General features: G+C 43.9%; 1 protein-coding gene across 2 annotated transcripts in view; it reads left to right on the forward strand.

Moving 5' to 3' along the window:
• The first annotated feature begins 1,244 nt into the window (after positions 1–1,244).
• Positions 1,245–16,829, forward strand: part of SYN3 (synapsin III) — a 201,142-nt gene continuing 185,557 nt past the window's right edge. For both annotated transcript variants that reach the window (XM_055809185.1, XM_027796796.2), the window contains exons 1-2: positions 1,245–1,319; positions 4,651–4,725. The gene's annotated coding sequence lies outside the window, so the exon portion shown is untranslated. The remainder of the gene's footprint in view (positions 1,320–4,650; positions 4,726–16,829) is intronic.

The following is a 16,829-nucleotide window of genomic DNA, read 5'->3' on the forward strand; positions in this document are numbered from 1 at the left end:
GGTGGCAATAGCTGTGCATCATCCCAGCTTCCTGCCAGTCCCTCACTGGGGAGGCAGTGCCTGAAGAAAGACGTTGCTTTCAGGAAAACCCCTGGTCTGTCACCGGTGGTCTGCCTTTGTAGCTATGGGTACTTGGGCTTGGCTTCAGCCTCATGTCCCTGCTGTGCCCAGAGGCAGAGCTGAGGGCTGCCCAGCCAGCCTGTCCTGGGAGGTGAGAGCTGGTGTAGGAGGTGGTTGAAGGAGTTTGAGCTCTAGTGCAAGTCTTCAGACAAATAAGGTGGTCTGAGGCTTGTCTTAGTGGTGACCCTGTTAAGGGAAGCTGCAGCACTCTGTAACTTCTCAAAGCTTCAGCAGAGGAAAAAGAGCTGTGTTCATTTTGAAAAAACCTGCTACTTGGGAAATATAGGTGTAGTTAGTTGTCACTCCAAATTTCTGGTCCAGGAAAAAAAAAAAAAAAAAAAAAAAAAGGCAAAACAGAACAGCTTAGTCATTTGGTCTGGTGGGAAACTGCCACTTTGGTGTGTGTTTTTGAAGTGGGAATTCAAACTCCCACAGCAGGCATGTGAAATCACAGTCCCCAAGCGGTGCGTATATAAGCCTTTCTTTTCAGAGCAATGTACTTGCATCCTTTGGGCGTCTGCACTGACGGGATGACAGAGCAGTTGCTGAACAGAAGATACCATGATACAAGGCAGACTCTCCCATTTCCTTGTGATCTGCTCATCTTGTCACTCCCTTATGCAGAAAGGTTTTATTCTTTCCTCATGTCTTGCATTCAGGAAAGAGGCAAAGTGTTTGATGTGCTGCGGTATCTCTTTGCCTGGACAGAAATCTCTGCATTCACTGAGATGTTAATGACCATTCACCAGGGGAATACTGTGTAGGCTGGGGATGGATGTACAACAGTAACAAGGGAATGCCATGGGTTTAGGGGGAGGAGGACAAGAGGGATGGTATGGAAATACAAGTGGGTAATCTAAGGTCTCCTTTTCAGGAGGGTGACAGATTCTGGTTTCTTTACCTGCCTCTCTTTGATAAAAGCCTGCCAGTGGGGATGAAGTCTGTGACACTGGAGCCTGCACACCCTTGTTGTTTTACTAAATTATTCATCCTGTTCCTGTGATAATATAGTTATAAGGAGGAGCTTAATTTAATTTACTGTCTGGCTTTGGCCAATAGGGTGATAAGGATCCAGCAGAATGGGATGACGGTGAATCCTGCTAGTGTGCTGTGAATGTGAAGCAGGAGGGACTGGCAGTTTGTGTGCAGGAGGGAAAGCGAATCGGTCCAGGGCCCCCAGATTAGCAGGCTAAGGAAAGGTAAGGGAGCGACTGGGAACGGGGTTTGCCAGAATCATATACTGACCCTGTGCTGCTAGGCTGTTTTGGTTTATAGGAAAGCACTCTGCAGGCAATGTTTTCCTGCAGGTTTTGGAGGGGACAGGAATGCATGTGGCAGCACTTACTCAGTGCATGTAGCGTGTGCCTTTGTCTTTATATGTGCTGCAGGGGTTTATAACATTGCATGTTCATTGTGCACGTCTGCACGGAGACGCCTGTGTTTTATGTGGATAAAGCAGAAACGTATGAAGCATGTGCATTGTAAATATAATAAGACGAGTCAAAAGGGAGAAATTACCTCATGGGCAGTGTGGGGAAAACAGTTTTCTGGGTTGATTGAAAACGGAAATGCCGAAGCTCTTAGTGAGCTGTTTGCAAACAAAAAAGAGCAAGTGTGTGTGCATCTGTCTGTGTATGTATCAGATCTGCAGTGAGATGTGAAAATGGGAAAGAGGAGGTCAGACTGGATCATTAGTCATGGCAGGTGGAGATAAATTGCAAGCAATCTGTGTAATCAGATTCTCTAACATGGAGAGTGCAAGTGAGTAGGGAAGTGGATTAATCCTATCTGCTGAGCCAGCTATACCTGGAAAGCAAGGGGGGGGAATCAGGACAGGTTATCTAACTGGTTAGAACTGATGTTATTTGCCTGCTGCTAAAGTGACAACCTATTGAGTTGCTTCCACAGATTTGCCATCACCCTTTGAAGAAAGGGTGAGCATCTCTGAGGGTCAGGTTAGAGCCCACAAATTAATGTTATCTGGAAGAGGAGGAGCACATCTAGCAAATTAGCCTCTGCCTTTCCTTTTGTTTCACTGCCTTTGCTCTGATAACAAGTGACTGCTAAACAGACAGGGCAGGTGGGGGAAGCTGGATTACAATTGTGACAAGTGGCATCAAACCATGTAGACAGGGAATGTTGTTTGCAGTGATGGTGCTATAATTGCACTTCTGCAGTTTACATTTCTGCAAGCCTTTAAGACAAGGCTGTCCTGAGCTGGGTAACCTTAGCCCAGTCACTAACCCGAGTGGGGGCTGCAGATTGCTGTAAGGCATTAAAAGGTTTAGCTGCTTCTTAAATGTTTTCACCACCTCGGTTTTTTAAGCCAGGGTCCAGAGGAAAGTGTTGTTGAGACAAAGATGTTGTTCACCTGTGGATATCTCACCTCAGCTGGAAATTAACTCTTATGATGAGTGCTGAGGTGCTTCTTCTGCCTGCCCAGAAAGCAATAGCCAGAGGCTCCTTTCAAAAGATGAGGAAGGCAGAAAGCCCCAGCAGGGAAAAGCAACAAAAAATGCCTTGTCTTGGATCCACCAAACCCATTTGCCAAAAAAAGTTCTCCTTCCTCCCTGACACCAGATTTCTTACCTCAGGGGTCCTTTTCTGTGGTTTTCTCATGTGGCCTGAAGATGGGAAAACACAAACATGGCTGAAATTCCCATCAGAGAGCACTTCCATGCTCACATCTTCCTTGTGCCCACGAGCTCTCCTGAAGCCTCTGGGATGTGCTGCTGGGGGTGGTGAGCTGCGTCTGATCCCCTCCATCTCACAGCTTGTCCACATGCCCCCAGTGAGACTGAAGGGGCACTCACCTGGCACAGGTACAAAAAGGCTTCACCTTACAGATGATATTTGTATTTGGTGATGGAAAACGCAAAGGAAACCTGCTGCAGATTCCTGTAGGATAGAGCCATGCTCTTCTCCTGTCGCCTGGAATAGCTGACTGAAAACCAGGTTAAAGACAGGGCATATACCATGAGCTAGTGGATTTTTGTCTCTTGATTTCTCATGGCTTTCCTGCCCTTCAGCTCCTCTAAGTTAGAAAAAACATGGACATAGTTGAGTTTGAATCCAGCTTTCAAAGCACTCACAGCAACAAAGTGAGCCAAGAACTGACATGAAACAAGCCTGGCCATCTGAAAATAAACTTACCAGTATAATAAACATATGTCCCCTTACTTCTGCCCTGGCAACAGAGGAATAATTAAGTAACTTGCTTATTCACATGCTGCAAAAGGCTGCATAGCTTCCAGGTGCAGAGCAGGAGGCTCTCCTTACTAATAAGGGGGCAGATACTCAGCCCACCTGGAAAGTCCATCTCTCTGCATGTCCAAGGAAGCAGTTCGCACTTGCCTGTTTCAGGATACACATCTTCCGTGGGAGAGGCACACGGGGAGTTTGGCAGGAGGAGCATTCCTCTGATGCTGCAGTGGCAGGAGCCTGGCGTTCGCTTGCAGTGTTTATCACCGGTTGGGTGACTATATTGTTTGCTTCTGCCCTCAGAGTCAACAGCAAGGCTCAGGAACAGGCGAAACGCCAGCATATTCCCAGGAAAGCTTACGTCATTGCCAATTCACTGGTGCCAGAGACAGTGCTGGAAACCTGAGGTCGCTTTTGCCATTACTTGCCCAGATGATTAATTCATGCAATGATATCATTTTCTTGGGTGGAGGTTAGGAGGTTATGTACTCTAGTAATAAGAGGCGTGACGGGATGCAAAACTTGTGCTCCTTATTGATGTTAGTGCTAATTACAACAAACTGGTCTCAGTGGCCTGGCTTCATCTTTCACCCCCCAGAAAGGGCAAAAAGGGCATAATTTTTCTCTTGCTCTCCACTCTTCCACCCGACTATTTTTTGGGGGTGGGGGGGTGGGCATGTCATGTGTGAGTAAATGCTCTTATGGGATTTGTAGTGTTGCAAATTCTACCCTAGAGGACTGAAATACAGTGGCCTCTTAACTATAATAAGGATTGTTGCTTTAATTTCAACTTTTAATTCAGGGGGTTTCCACCTTGCAAATCCTATTTCACCTTCAAAAAAAATCGTTGTTTATGTCATTCATGTTCCACTTTCCAGCAAGGAAAAAAACTAATTATCCTCCCATCCTCCCCCACAGACAATGCTGCTCTGTCTATAGGGGTGTAGGATCACTTTTTGATCAGTCTGGAAATTCTCCAGAATGTCAGGTTTTGCAGTAAGCACTCTAAGATGTTTTACTATTTTGTGAAGTTTTTAGGCTAAAAATCCCTCTCCTGCCACTCTAATAGCTAAGCAAATAAACCCAAAATTCCCAGATGAGCATAACAAAGAGCTGCCCTGGCCCAGATACAATTAATAGCTAATAAAGGTGCAGCAACCTGATCTGATAATCTATTGGTAGGTGAAACTGCTAATTCAAAATGCCAAACAAAGCACCCAGGGCATTTTCAGAGCTGTTGTAAGAGCATTTTCTTTCAAACAATGTCACTGCTCTGCCTCCTGTATCCCCCCTGCCTTGTTCCTTCCAGTGTTTCTCTTCTCCCCTCAGGCCTCCGTGTTTTCGGCTGGCTTGCATCCCCAGAGGTGTACAAAGCCCTGGATCCTAAGTTTTCAAACAGACTTGGTAAGACCAAATGGAAACCTTCCAATTTCTAGATATGCCTGTTATTTGTGGGATGGCTTCCTTTCTGTTTAAGCAATGGGGAAGCCATGCTATGTCTCCAGTCTGGATAATTTTTCACTTCTTCCCTTCCTTGATGGTTTGTTGAGGTATCCTCCTACCTTATCTAGAGATTAGGAAATGTCAAGGAATTTTTCTTGAATGCTGACAAACAGCAGAGATCTGATTAGCAATTACAGCAGATCTGTTGCTGGTTCAATACTGTAGACTCGTATATATTTATAATATGGCTATCAAGGAAAATTAAGTGTTTATGCAGAACTAACGATGTCTGCTTTAATGGCTGTCAGATTCCAGACACTTGTCTATTGTCTGTGTAATGGGAAATGATCTTACTGTGTCTGGGCAGAATAAACACCAAAGCAAGGGTGCAGTATGACTTTGCTGCCATTAGCAGACTACACTGGCCACAGGAAAGGTGGCCCAGGGCACATGCTTATAATTTAGACCTTGCTCATAAAGCGGGAAAAAAATAATGAGATGGCCTTGGAAAAGTAGGAAAAAAAGTCTGTGATGTGGCCTTCAGGGTGGAAATGACCTTTTGTCCTGGTACCAGTGCTCCATTGCAAAGGGTTAAGTTCTGCATTGCCACCAGAGTTACACGAATAAGAAGAAAAGATCATCTGCTTCCAGGGTGGCTTGTGGTGGGCTGTCACAGTGGGGAAACAAAGTAGATTGGACGGGGTAGGAAAAGACCCCTTTTCCAGGCTTCCTGAAACTGGGAGTATTGCCTTCAAATCACTCCTGAGTAACTGCGGTTGTTTTTAAAAGTACATGAAAATTTGCTGTAAACTATCAGACTGGGATATGAAAAAGACAGACAGCTGCTGTTGTACAATACTCCAGCCTGAAGAATCATCAGCATTATTTTCCTATGGGTCGGAAAAAGAAGTCAGAGTTCATGCTAAAGGGACGAAAAAGGAAGGACTGGAGAGACAGGTGAAGGAAGAGCTGTGCAAAGTCGGGGAGAGGGATACCCCTTTCTTTTGATGAGGGAAATTTTATTTTTGACAAACGCTGGGAGGTTTGGCTGATTTATTTCCTGCTCTCGGCATGAACCAGAGCCAGTGCTTCCTCCCTGTATACTTCAGCTGGAAAGCATGGAAAATCATTGGCTTCCTTATTTCTCCTCATACACAGGAGCAAACACACACATCCCAATTCCATTTAAAAGATGGCAACCAGTGCCTTCAGCCAGGTCTTCATGGCTTGAGAAGGTGGTTTTTTTCAGCTCCTTCGAGTGTAAAAAGTGTGTTACCTCAAGCCCTGTATTTTAATTTACAATTTAATTTTACTTTTAGTTGACAACGGGACAAACACAGAAGGAAATATTTAACTTGCTGATCCTAGCCTTTTAAAACCACAAAGCTGTTTAAGAAAGGATACTAATAAGTTACTCTTTCATAAAAGTGATAGCTAAAACCTTTCACATTATTTGGAGCAAAATAAGAGGTTAACTGCTGCATCATTCCCATCCAAGTGAATGGAGAAAGTCCCACTTCACTGGGACTCAGGACTTCCAAGTCTGGTGGAAAAAAACAGCTAGAAATGCTTAAACCACATATCTTATGTAGCCAATGCAAAATATTTTTAATCTAGAAGAACTGGTGGTAGACTTTCACCACCACTAAATTTACTTCATAAGTAAACACAAGCATATTTACGTAGGACTATTAGAAAAGCAAAACCAATATCAGAAGAACATTCAGCTCCAAGATGATTCAGACCTTTAAAATCTGTTGTTTGAAATATAGTAACACTCCTTTTTTAGGTAAAGTGTATTATTTTTAATATAGGGTGTCTTGGCCCTGTGTGGCTGTCTTCTATTGTACAATACAATGAACATATCCGTTCTGCTGTCATCTTCCTCCCCCACTTCCATCTGTAACTTGCTGGGCTTAGAGTAAGGCTGAAGAGCCCTGTAGTACATTGCAGCCCAGGAGTACGTCAAAGTCCTTCTTGGCTACAGAAACACTTTTGCTTGACTCTGCAGAAGCTGATAAACTGCAGAGGAACATGCTAGAGACTATAGATCCTCCTTGTAGAAAGAAGTCAAGAAAATCAGGAGTTTTCTCATTCAACTTATCAGCACAGCACAGTAGTGCAGTGGAAAAAAGGATGGAAATTTGGGGTAAAGAATGATCACATGATCCCAGAGGTGATAGACTGGGTGTTTCTGTGTCACTGAACGCACTCCTGATGCACGGTGCCCATCACAGTCGTCTGCCAGGGACTGCGGACACAACCTGTGGGCAGGGAAACACACTCAGCACCCAGCTGTTTTCCGAGGTGGGCTTGACAAAACCAAACAATGTGACAAGTTTGGAAGCATTCTTTCTGGTCTTAGCCCCAGCGTTTTTGGTTTTGCTGCTTAAAGATGAGACTCGGTGTATTTCAGACTGTATTTTCCTTCTGGTTGCTAAAGCATTCATGCGCCTTGGCGAGCGGGGTTGGATGCGATGCAGCACTCCCTCCAGCAGCTGAAGGCTGCTGTATTTAGCTTGACGCATCTATCTAAAATAGGCCTGTGTGTATTTAGTTAATCTTGCAGGCAGGCTTTCTTACTTCAGCAGCCTTGTGAAGTTTCTTTTAACAGGAGAGAGAGGAGTAGGCGAGGTGGGGGTGTGTGCAGTTTTATAATAAAACTGAAAGAGGCTGACAGGAATTAACATCAAGGTTACCTTGGTTTACTGTGGGCAACCTTAATAATACAACAGAGCCTTTTAGTCAGGGCTTCCCCCGCTGTTCCCCACAGGGGCAGCTTCATGTATGAGTTTCCTGAGGCAATTCAATGTGCCAGCTCCTAAGAGACATGAGGCATAGGAGAGGACGGTGCCTCTCAAGAGCTAGAGCTGACAATCTCTATTAATGTGCAGGGAGGTTTTCCCCAGGAAGATTCTTTGATGTTTCTGACTCGGTCACAGGTCACAGGCCTCTGGCTTTACATGTCATGCCTCTGCCTTGAAAGAAAGTGCCACCTCTTTTGCTGAGCCCTGGCAGTCAAACTGAGTGACTGTTGTCCGCTCCCTCAGAGTGACCCACAGAAAGAGCAGGACGGTGCCTTTAGTTACCCGGGGCAGCTGCAGATCTTCTGAAGTCACTAGCTGGCATCTCCTGCTGTCGTGCTGTCATGCTGGCGGTGCAAGATCATCTGCCTTGCACTGTGGTCAGAAAGGGAAAGGGGTCAGATCCAAACCTCAAACTCTTTTCATTTTAGTGATAATCCCATTGAAGTTGGTGAGAATTTTGCTTGAGCTAGAAAGGAAGGAACTGACTCTCTTTTTTCTGAGATAGTTGCCAGTTTAAGTAAGTCACCGTGTGAATTTCTCTGTACACTCTGTTCTGCTAACTTGCACACAATATTGAAGTTTGGTAAACATTCCAGTGAAAACAAAAGTAATGAGCTTCTGTATTGCTGTGGCATTTCATCTTTCAGACAGAAAAGTTTTGTGGCCAGCTTTGGTTGCCTGGAATAAATAACAGTAACATGCTGTTAACTTGTGATACCCAGACCTCATGATGCTCCTTCAACCCCACTGTTAGAAGGAGTCAGCCAGCAACATTTCACTGCAGCATCTCTCCACTGAAAGACCACAGCTCATCAGCTGTGAGGCACACTCTGGAAATGTCAACTTTGAAAATCTGTTTGGAAAAGAAAGCCTACAAATGAATGTGATATTTGATACAACATGTGACAAGAAAATTTTGAATATTTGTAGTGCTGGTTTGGAGCAAAAAATATTTTAAAATGGCAAAATTCCTTTGAAATGAGCAGTCTGGTTTTCAACCTACTCTTACAAATACAAAAATTTTTCTTCAGACCATTCTTAGCCTGGCTCCATATGTCTCCCTGCGCTGTAATTCCTTCCATACGACCATGGCTGAAAAGACCTTAGTGCTTATGTTCTGAAGAACCTACACCTTCAGCTATGCCTCTGTCAGTCTGTCTTTCTTCCATCTCACTGTTAGATGGTTTTGATCTGCTGAGGACCCTGAGGTAGTTCTGAGGTGGTTGTCCTCCGGCTTGAAAGGTGAGAGGACACCAGCAGGGTTTAATTATTAGTGAGGCATCCACAACTGCAACTTTCTCCAGAGCCTCCCACACCTTGGACTAATGGAAGCAACAGCTGGTTACCCTCACATGATGCTGTAAGACCAGCAGATTTTGCCAGAGCAGATTAGGTGGTGAAGAATGAATAGACTCTTTAGTTGTCTAACCTCCTAAGTGCATGGTTTTATGTTTAGTGGTAGAACATCAGGTAGGCCCTGTTTTTTTAAAGATGCCATATCACATACCTGTTTCATGATATGGTCAGTTTTAGCAGCTGGTGGAGGAGGTGGAATAATCATCAGCAGTAAATCTTTGTGAGCCTCCAGCAGGTTCTGCGCTTCCCCTTGGCAAAACTGAGTTTTCTTTGCTAACACAAAGCAGTTGTTATACTTAGTAGGTGGGAATACTCATTTACTAACTAGTTTTTTTCCACCACAGTTTCTCCACCCAGAATGTTCTTGCTGCTGCTTCATTAATATTAAGGAGCATCAGGTAGCTGCTGTGATTGCATGGAGGTGCCAGCAAAGACCAACAGTTTGATTGAAGTCTGCAGCCTTGCTGCTGCTTGCTAGCAAAGAAAGCTTGGTGGGCTGTGGCTGGCAGCATCCCCAGGGGATGGGCTTTGCCATGAGGCTCAGTGACGAACAGGCAGAGGGGGGGCAGGGCCAAGGCTGACAAACCAGCTGCCATCTCCTGCATCACTTGGCAGTGTTTCTTGTTCAACCTTCAGGATAGCACAAACTGAAAAATCAGCTCAGGTAGGAACTGCTGCCAGGCACTGACTAGCCCTGCAGATGATGCACTGGCAGCAGCTGCTGCTCAAGATCTAGCTGCTCAGGAGACAGCTGCTGCTTTACAACATGAACATCTGAGCTCTTCTGGGATGCTTAAGCAAGTGTCTTTGTGTTGGGCTATCATATGGTCGTGCAGTCCCTGCTGGTTGGGGGATCATCACAGCCAGACAAAATGCTGTTTTCTTCACCCAGGTTTTCAGGGAGCTGCTGCTTTGCTCCTGCTGCAGTGGTGATGGTTTAGTTACAGGACTGGTTTGGACACACCAGTGAGTATATACAAACTAGCTTTGAAGCTGGTTTTTCAACCAGAAATTATAAACTCACAGCAGGAGTTGTTGGGAGAAACTATGCAAGCTTGCACTATGTGGGAGGCCAAGCTCAATGATCCTAGTCTTCAAATCTATTTGATCTTTTACAAGTGCTCTGCAGTGCTTTAGTAGTAATTGAAGAGATCCAAAGTGATTCTCTTTTCGAAATGAGGTACTAATGATGGAGAGCAAAGCAAGAAAAGAGCAAGTGATTAAGCTGATAATAGTGAAGGACTTTTATGAATTTGTTATCATGCAGTGTATATTATTATTAGTGCTTACAGTATGACCCTCTCTTGCCTTGGTTTTACATGTGGATTCCCATATGAAGTGATTTAACCAGGGTTCTTCCTACAGCTCTTAGGAAAATACATGTGGATGTGCAGGGCCTATCGCCAACATGTGAAGGTGATTCATATACTTTGATGGAGTTCACTGATGATATCAGACTATCATAACCCCATCACTGGAACATGTTTAGATAATGGTTTTGCATTGGATAGGAATGGGGATGGAGATCTTTGCGTCTAACCTGGCTCATTATAAAAGATCACCCATATGCTACCTTCTTAAATAATTAACATCTTACAGGTATCCACAAGAGTTTTTGCAGTGATCAGCTCTGAAACTGGACTCTGACAACCTTAGCAGCTCTCATTTGAGCTGGGAACTCTGTACATCCTTCCATGTTAAAAAGTAATACAGTTTTCAGGTAGATTTAATATTAAACAGCTGCTATACTTACTTTGTGTATCATAGAACACCTCTGCAACCTGTATTTATGCCACCACACATGTCAGTCTCTCTCAAACTTGACCCAATTTAGTATTTCCACGCTTTATTTAACAGAAATATTGTTACAAAATTAGGTACACTAAGGCACAAAGTAGTTAAGTAACCTGCTCAAAGTAAAATACCCATAATAAAAGAATATAGAGAAAGGAACTGCTTTTCCTATCCACAAAAAATGTAGGACTGTTTTCCTTTTGTGTGCAGTCTTAAAATATAGAATAATGTTTTGTGTGTTTTAATGCACGGACTGCCATACTGCAACATGCAGGAATATCATCTCTTGCATTTCAGCTCAAGCCTGTGGCAAACACTGACCATGCAAGTGTAAGTGCAGGCAGAATTCGGCTCATCATCCTAACAAGGGGAGGCCAGGCTAACAAGGAGAGTGCGTAGCTCCATGCAGAGCTGCAGGGAGTAAACATACTCCCTCAGCCTGCTGTAGTTAACGTCTTGCCACCCATGCCAGCCTCTGAAATCTTGAAGCTAAAAAGTTGTGCCCTGGGGTTTGTCTGGGGGTGGGTTTAGCCATCTCTATGACTGCATAGGGATGCAAAGTGATGCAGTTGTTACAGGGTGGCCAGTTTCAACATGCTATGTTTTAAACCCACTGGCCTTTATCAGCCTGAAGGCTCAGGTGACTCTGTCTGGGCAAGAGCTGAAAATAAACCCAGCAGAGCAAGGCAGCTCTCTAGTTATTACTCAGAGCTCTGCTGAGTTTGTTTTGGACTCTTCAACTGATCTCACAGTCTCCTCTTGGGCACGTCTTTTTTTCTGTAAATACTATCCACAGTAAAAGCGGCTTTTGTCAGTAAGCTTCAGTCACATGGGGCTGCACCACTTATCCTAATCAAATACAGACTGTCTCACAGAGGAATAGGAATACTTAGCAATGCTGCTTCTATTGTTAGCTATATCATCATACAATTATGATGAATTAGCGACTGCCTACCTGTCCTGCTAGTCAGGACACAAATGCAGAAAGGGAGGCCCCAGTGTGGCTCTCAGATAACTCTGAGATTCCTAGGATGTCCCCATTTCTGTTCTGCCCGCTGCAATGTTTGTGCTCCCTGTAGCCAGTTAGTCATGTCATACGTGTGTGCGTACCCAGCCAGAGCTTGCACCAATGTGTGCGGCTCGAGTTCCTCCCAGCTGCAGAGCCACCGCCGGTTCTCCCTTCCCCTCTTCCCCTTCCTTCTCTCCTTTCCAGGCTTGGGAAAGAAGTTCAACGAGTATGGGAGAAAAAGAAACTAAAACAGCTGTGCAGATCAATTCTTCGCATTCCCCGTTACAAAATGCCAAGTTTTTTCCTCCAAGAAAACTTCCCCTTACCCCCCAAATCATGGTGGCTACGTATTGACCAGCCCTTAAAAGGCTTGGTGGTTGGCTTCTTAAATAAGGCTGGTCGATTTCGTAACCCTGAAAAGCTTTGTGATTCAGTTATTGATCAGCAGGGGAAGCAGAGCTCTTGAAGCTGCTCCTGCCTGGGTTCAGTGGTGCAGCACCGAGGCATGCTAGCTGAGCCTAACATCTCTGCGCGCTACAAAATAAACTTGTCTTCTTAAGTGAGGAAACCAAGTCACTGACACCAAGTGACCTTTCCCCAGGCTGATGGCATAGGACTCTGTTAAAATCACATGCTATTTTTCCATGTCCAGGCTCAGCCCACTAGCCTGATCTCTCAGGACTTTGTCTGGGTCCAGAATCTATTCCGGTTCCCACACTCATGTATTATATTTTCTGATGCTTTTTGCCTAAACATAATTTCCGGTGTTTGGAGCCAGTTATGGAGGGCTCCTGCACCGTCCAGCACGAATGCAAAAAACGGATAGGCAAGCAGACAGGAACCGGGAGAGAAGACAACTTGATAAAGGACAGTTAGTGAAATAAGCTAGTGAAATAATTTATTATTAGGTTTTTAAAACATATTTTCTAATTACAGCAGTACACCTCTGGTGATAAAACTCTTTGTCAACACAGTATCCCTATGGAGCCAACATAAATTCTTAAACGGCATTTGAAACCTGGCCAGATACTTTATTAAGGAAGAGAAACACCTTCCTCCTGACCATTCTGCACAGGCTCCTGCTGGCACCATGAATACATGTGCCTTGCAGCTCCAACCTGCAGCCATGCTAAGAGCAGGATCTCACGGACATTTGTGAGGCTGCCGCTGGGAAGCAGGCACTGGTGACATTGCGAGGAGTGGGGTGCTCAGTCCAGCTCTGAGAGAGGGAATTGTCACCCTTGCTGGGCTAAGAAGTGTGTGGGTACATGGTGCAAGCAAAAGGGGTGTATTGCACAAACCCACACAGCTTTTCATGTGTCTCCATGTGATCAATAGCAATGATGGGAAAAAAAAAAAGTGAAGAAAAACATCCCTACAAATACTCAGCACAGTTTGGGTTGGTCATCACAGAGCTTGAGACAGACGTAGCCAGTTGGACTCCTACAGTACTCCAGATGAAGGTCTACTAGTCCCCATTTTCTCTGCCTCTTTGGGGAAAATAGTCTAGCCAGTCAATCTTCTACCACTTCTACAGCACATGAAATAATTTGCCATTAAGCTATCATACAGTTGCATCAGAAATCTTCCCTAGAGTGCAGCAAAATGTTGTCTTTCTCTTCCATCATCAAAATAAATCATAACTGTGCTCAAATTCTCAGCTTATTCTCTTTGTATTGAGTGCTGCTACGTGAGATAAGCACATATGGTTAGAAAGCAAATGAGCACCTTGTTGCTTTATTTTGCCACATACCTGCTGTTCACACTATCAGGCTGCATAAATCTCAGGTATTACAAGGGGTTCCTCACCATATGGGAAAAATCTGAGAAACTGGGATATGATGGTGTCTGGACTGGTTTGGGGAAAGCGATGGTGGTGTGTGGATGCAAATAACAGCAAAACTTAGATGGACTATACTAGCACTGTAGATGGTTTAGAGGACTTCAGATGTTCAAAGGAAAGTTCTTTAAACCCCAGAAGCACAGAACATTAGGGAAATAAACTGAGTTTTTGTGGCATTTTAAAATGAGTTAGAAGCATTGATGCAAGAATTTCAGAGTTGTGTTTTAAGATATGTTATTTGGAAATATGCGATCCATTTTTGTCTTATAAACATATGTAAAGTAATACAATTTGTGCTCCAAACAGATAATCCTTCTTATCATCATCAATTAATTAATAATTATCTAGTAGGTGTATGTTATGCTGTCTTAGTGAATTGTTTCTTCCCTTTCGTGACCCATAGCACTTTTTCCGCCCCCAACATATCTCGTTAACTCTATAGTAATAAAATAGTCTGTCTACCTGCATTTTAAATAACCAGTCTGTTGTGGCAGAATTGAAATACAGTAGAAAGAAAATAGCATTTGAATGAGGAAGAGTATGTGATCATAATCAAAACAGGAGCTCCATTAGCACTGGCCAGGCTGCTGTAGTTTCCTCTGAGAACCTGTGAGTTGTCAGTCCCTTAGGCATCTTTTATCTGGATGAGCCCTAATGCATATTGGCAGGCCCTACATACTAAACGCATCCAGCTTCTTGATTTTATTCAGATCGGCACTCTTCAAAGCAACGTGTCTCTCAGCTGAAGGAAAACCCTGCTCTATTAATGGCATGTCCAGTGCTGCTTTCACTCTTATCACCATGAAATCAGGACTTGTATGGTTACTGCAGGAAACTTAGAGCATGTCTCACAAACACACGTGAACCGCATCAGATCCAAGACTGGGAAGGAAAAAGATGGAGGCTTCAGAGCTTCCTTCTTACCCTTTCATCTGCTTAATATACAGAGCATTTATCTCTATAAATTCTCAGGTTTGCACTGCTGTCTCTTGCTTTGCTGTAATATAATCATGAGGAAACACTTTGGCATGTGTATAAGTATTAGCCTTAATGGAAGCATTAGTGTCACTATTGCTCATGGTGGGAATGACCACAGTACTCTAGGGAAATAAGAAATGGAGGCAGTATGCCAATTCAAGTGACTTTCCGTGGGAGATGGCTCTATAGTATTCAAGGATTAGCACAAGATTTCTTTGCCCCATACTGCCTGCTCCAGTTGAGCTGGGTCTGGCTTTGCTGATAAGCAAGTGTTGGTATGGAACAGAGACAGGCCACAAAAGGCCTCCTTAAGCTCATTGACAAGGGGATATTACCACTGAGACAACACTGTGGCCGTTAGGTGCCAACAGGATTTCCACAGTGAGAGTAAAATGAGGAAATAATGTATTGGTTCCAAGAAGCAGCACATCACAGTTTGTTCTTGGGCGTATTAAAGCCATAGAGTATTACCATAATATTCAGATTTATTTTTCACTAGAAAACATTTGCTATTGTTCATGGCTTTAGTCATCTTCCTTTGCAATCTACTTGAAAGCCTGATGATCTTACAATGATCATTTTAGACTCTTTTTTTTCCCTCCTTCTTTTCTTAGCTTGCTATTATGAAATAACAGGCTAAAGAGGAAACAGACTAACTAATTTGCTGTGCTGGGTGTGATTCTTGGGAAATGGTCCCATTTGCACTCAGATTGGTATGTGCACACCCATTATCCTCAGGACCGGGTAACGCAACCCCCCTATGCTGAAACTGCTATATAGAAGGCATTGACAGCTTTGCAAACTGAAAATATAAATAAGATTTGTGAAGCCTAGACTTTTCCAGTTAACTAGCCACCCAAGAAAGTAGAGAGGATTTTTTAAGGTCTACAAGAAAGCAGCAATAAGACAAAAGAATTGTTGCACCTTTATATGTATTAGTGGCTTAATGAAGCATGTTAAATTCGGTAAAGCGATTTGTTTCTGACAGAGACCTTCTGGGATCTCTGAGGATCTCTTTAAACAGAGAAATTGGATATACAAGGCACTGACTTCTTGCAAAAATCCTTGAAGAGCACGTTTCCAAAGGAAATCACTGCTGCTGTGAAAGGTAATAGAGAATTTGGGAAGCAAGTGAAATTCTCCTGAACAACTCTCTAACACACAACAGGGAACTCGGGCTCTAGGTGACATTATCATCCTGATGGCATGGTGCCACTGCTCCCCTGCCATGCCACCCCCTTCAGCTACAGGGTCTTGCCTTCTTGCAACTCCCTCAAAAAGACAGAGCGGCTCTGCTGGTGTCAGTCACAGCAGATACACAATTTCCAGAAGTGTCTCCGGCACGTGGATGCACAAAACCCTCTGATTTTAGGTGGAATTTATGCTGTAGATGTACACGCTTATGTACGTGCTTTGGGGGATTTCTACCACTGTCTGCTTTAGAGCTGTATTGCGTTAATGACGCTTGGGAAAGCTCTTTGCAAACTGAACACCAGCATGGAAACTCTCTGCTTTCCTCTGTTCTTTGGAACTACATACAGTCTTTCCAACCCTTACGCTTTTGTATATGCTTCAGGTTTACAAAATGGGGTGGTGGGGTATCCTTTTCCTTTTCTTTTCCAACCCCTATTGTTTTAATTTCCTGATTTATGGAATTTCAGCTTGCACTGAAGAATACCGAAAAATATTTGAACACATGAGCCTGAGTCCAAAACTGTGACAAGTGAGGTAAAACCCCAACAAAAGTTCTAATTAATTTCAGAACTAATTGTTTTATTGTGCTTTCAATTCTTCCCAAGAAATATCAAGCTATGCCAAGGAATGCTGAAGCCATTGAGGGTGAAAAACTGAAAGCTTGACAATAATAAAAAATCTCTTGCTTTCCTCTTTTTGAAAACGTATGTAGAAAGTCATTCAGCTGGATTTGGAGCTACCTAACATGGCTGTCCCTCCACAGAAGTTCACTCCCACATTTTGTCCGTATGCCGGAGGGCTGAGAGGGACCCAGGGGAATATCTTAAGACTTGAGTGCATGCTGAAGGCAATCCACAAAATGGATGTGAGGGGTATCAGGAAGTGGCTGTTGCCAGGTAAGGAGCATCCCCTCATCTTTCCATCTGCCATGGGGCAGCAGTAAGTGTTTAGTCCCTTATGGCAAGGTGGCAGGGTAATCTCTCCGTGTTGTTTTTCCACCTTGCTGTTCCCAGCATTGCACTGTTGAGGCTGTTGAGCAGGAATCAGATGCAGGCTGGCGCAGTCGTGTCAGTTCATTACCTGA

This window comes from Falco peregrinus, chromosome 6, assembly GCF_023634155.1.
Source record: "Falco peregrinus isolate bFalPer1 chromosome 6, bFalPer1.pri, whole genome shotgun sequence".
NCBI lineage: Eukaryota > Metazoa > Chordata > Aves > Falconiformes > Falconidae > Falco > Falco peregrinus.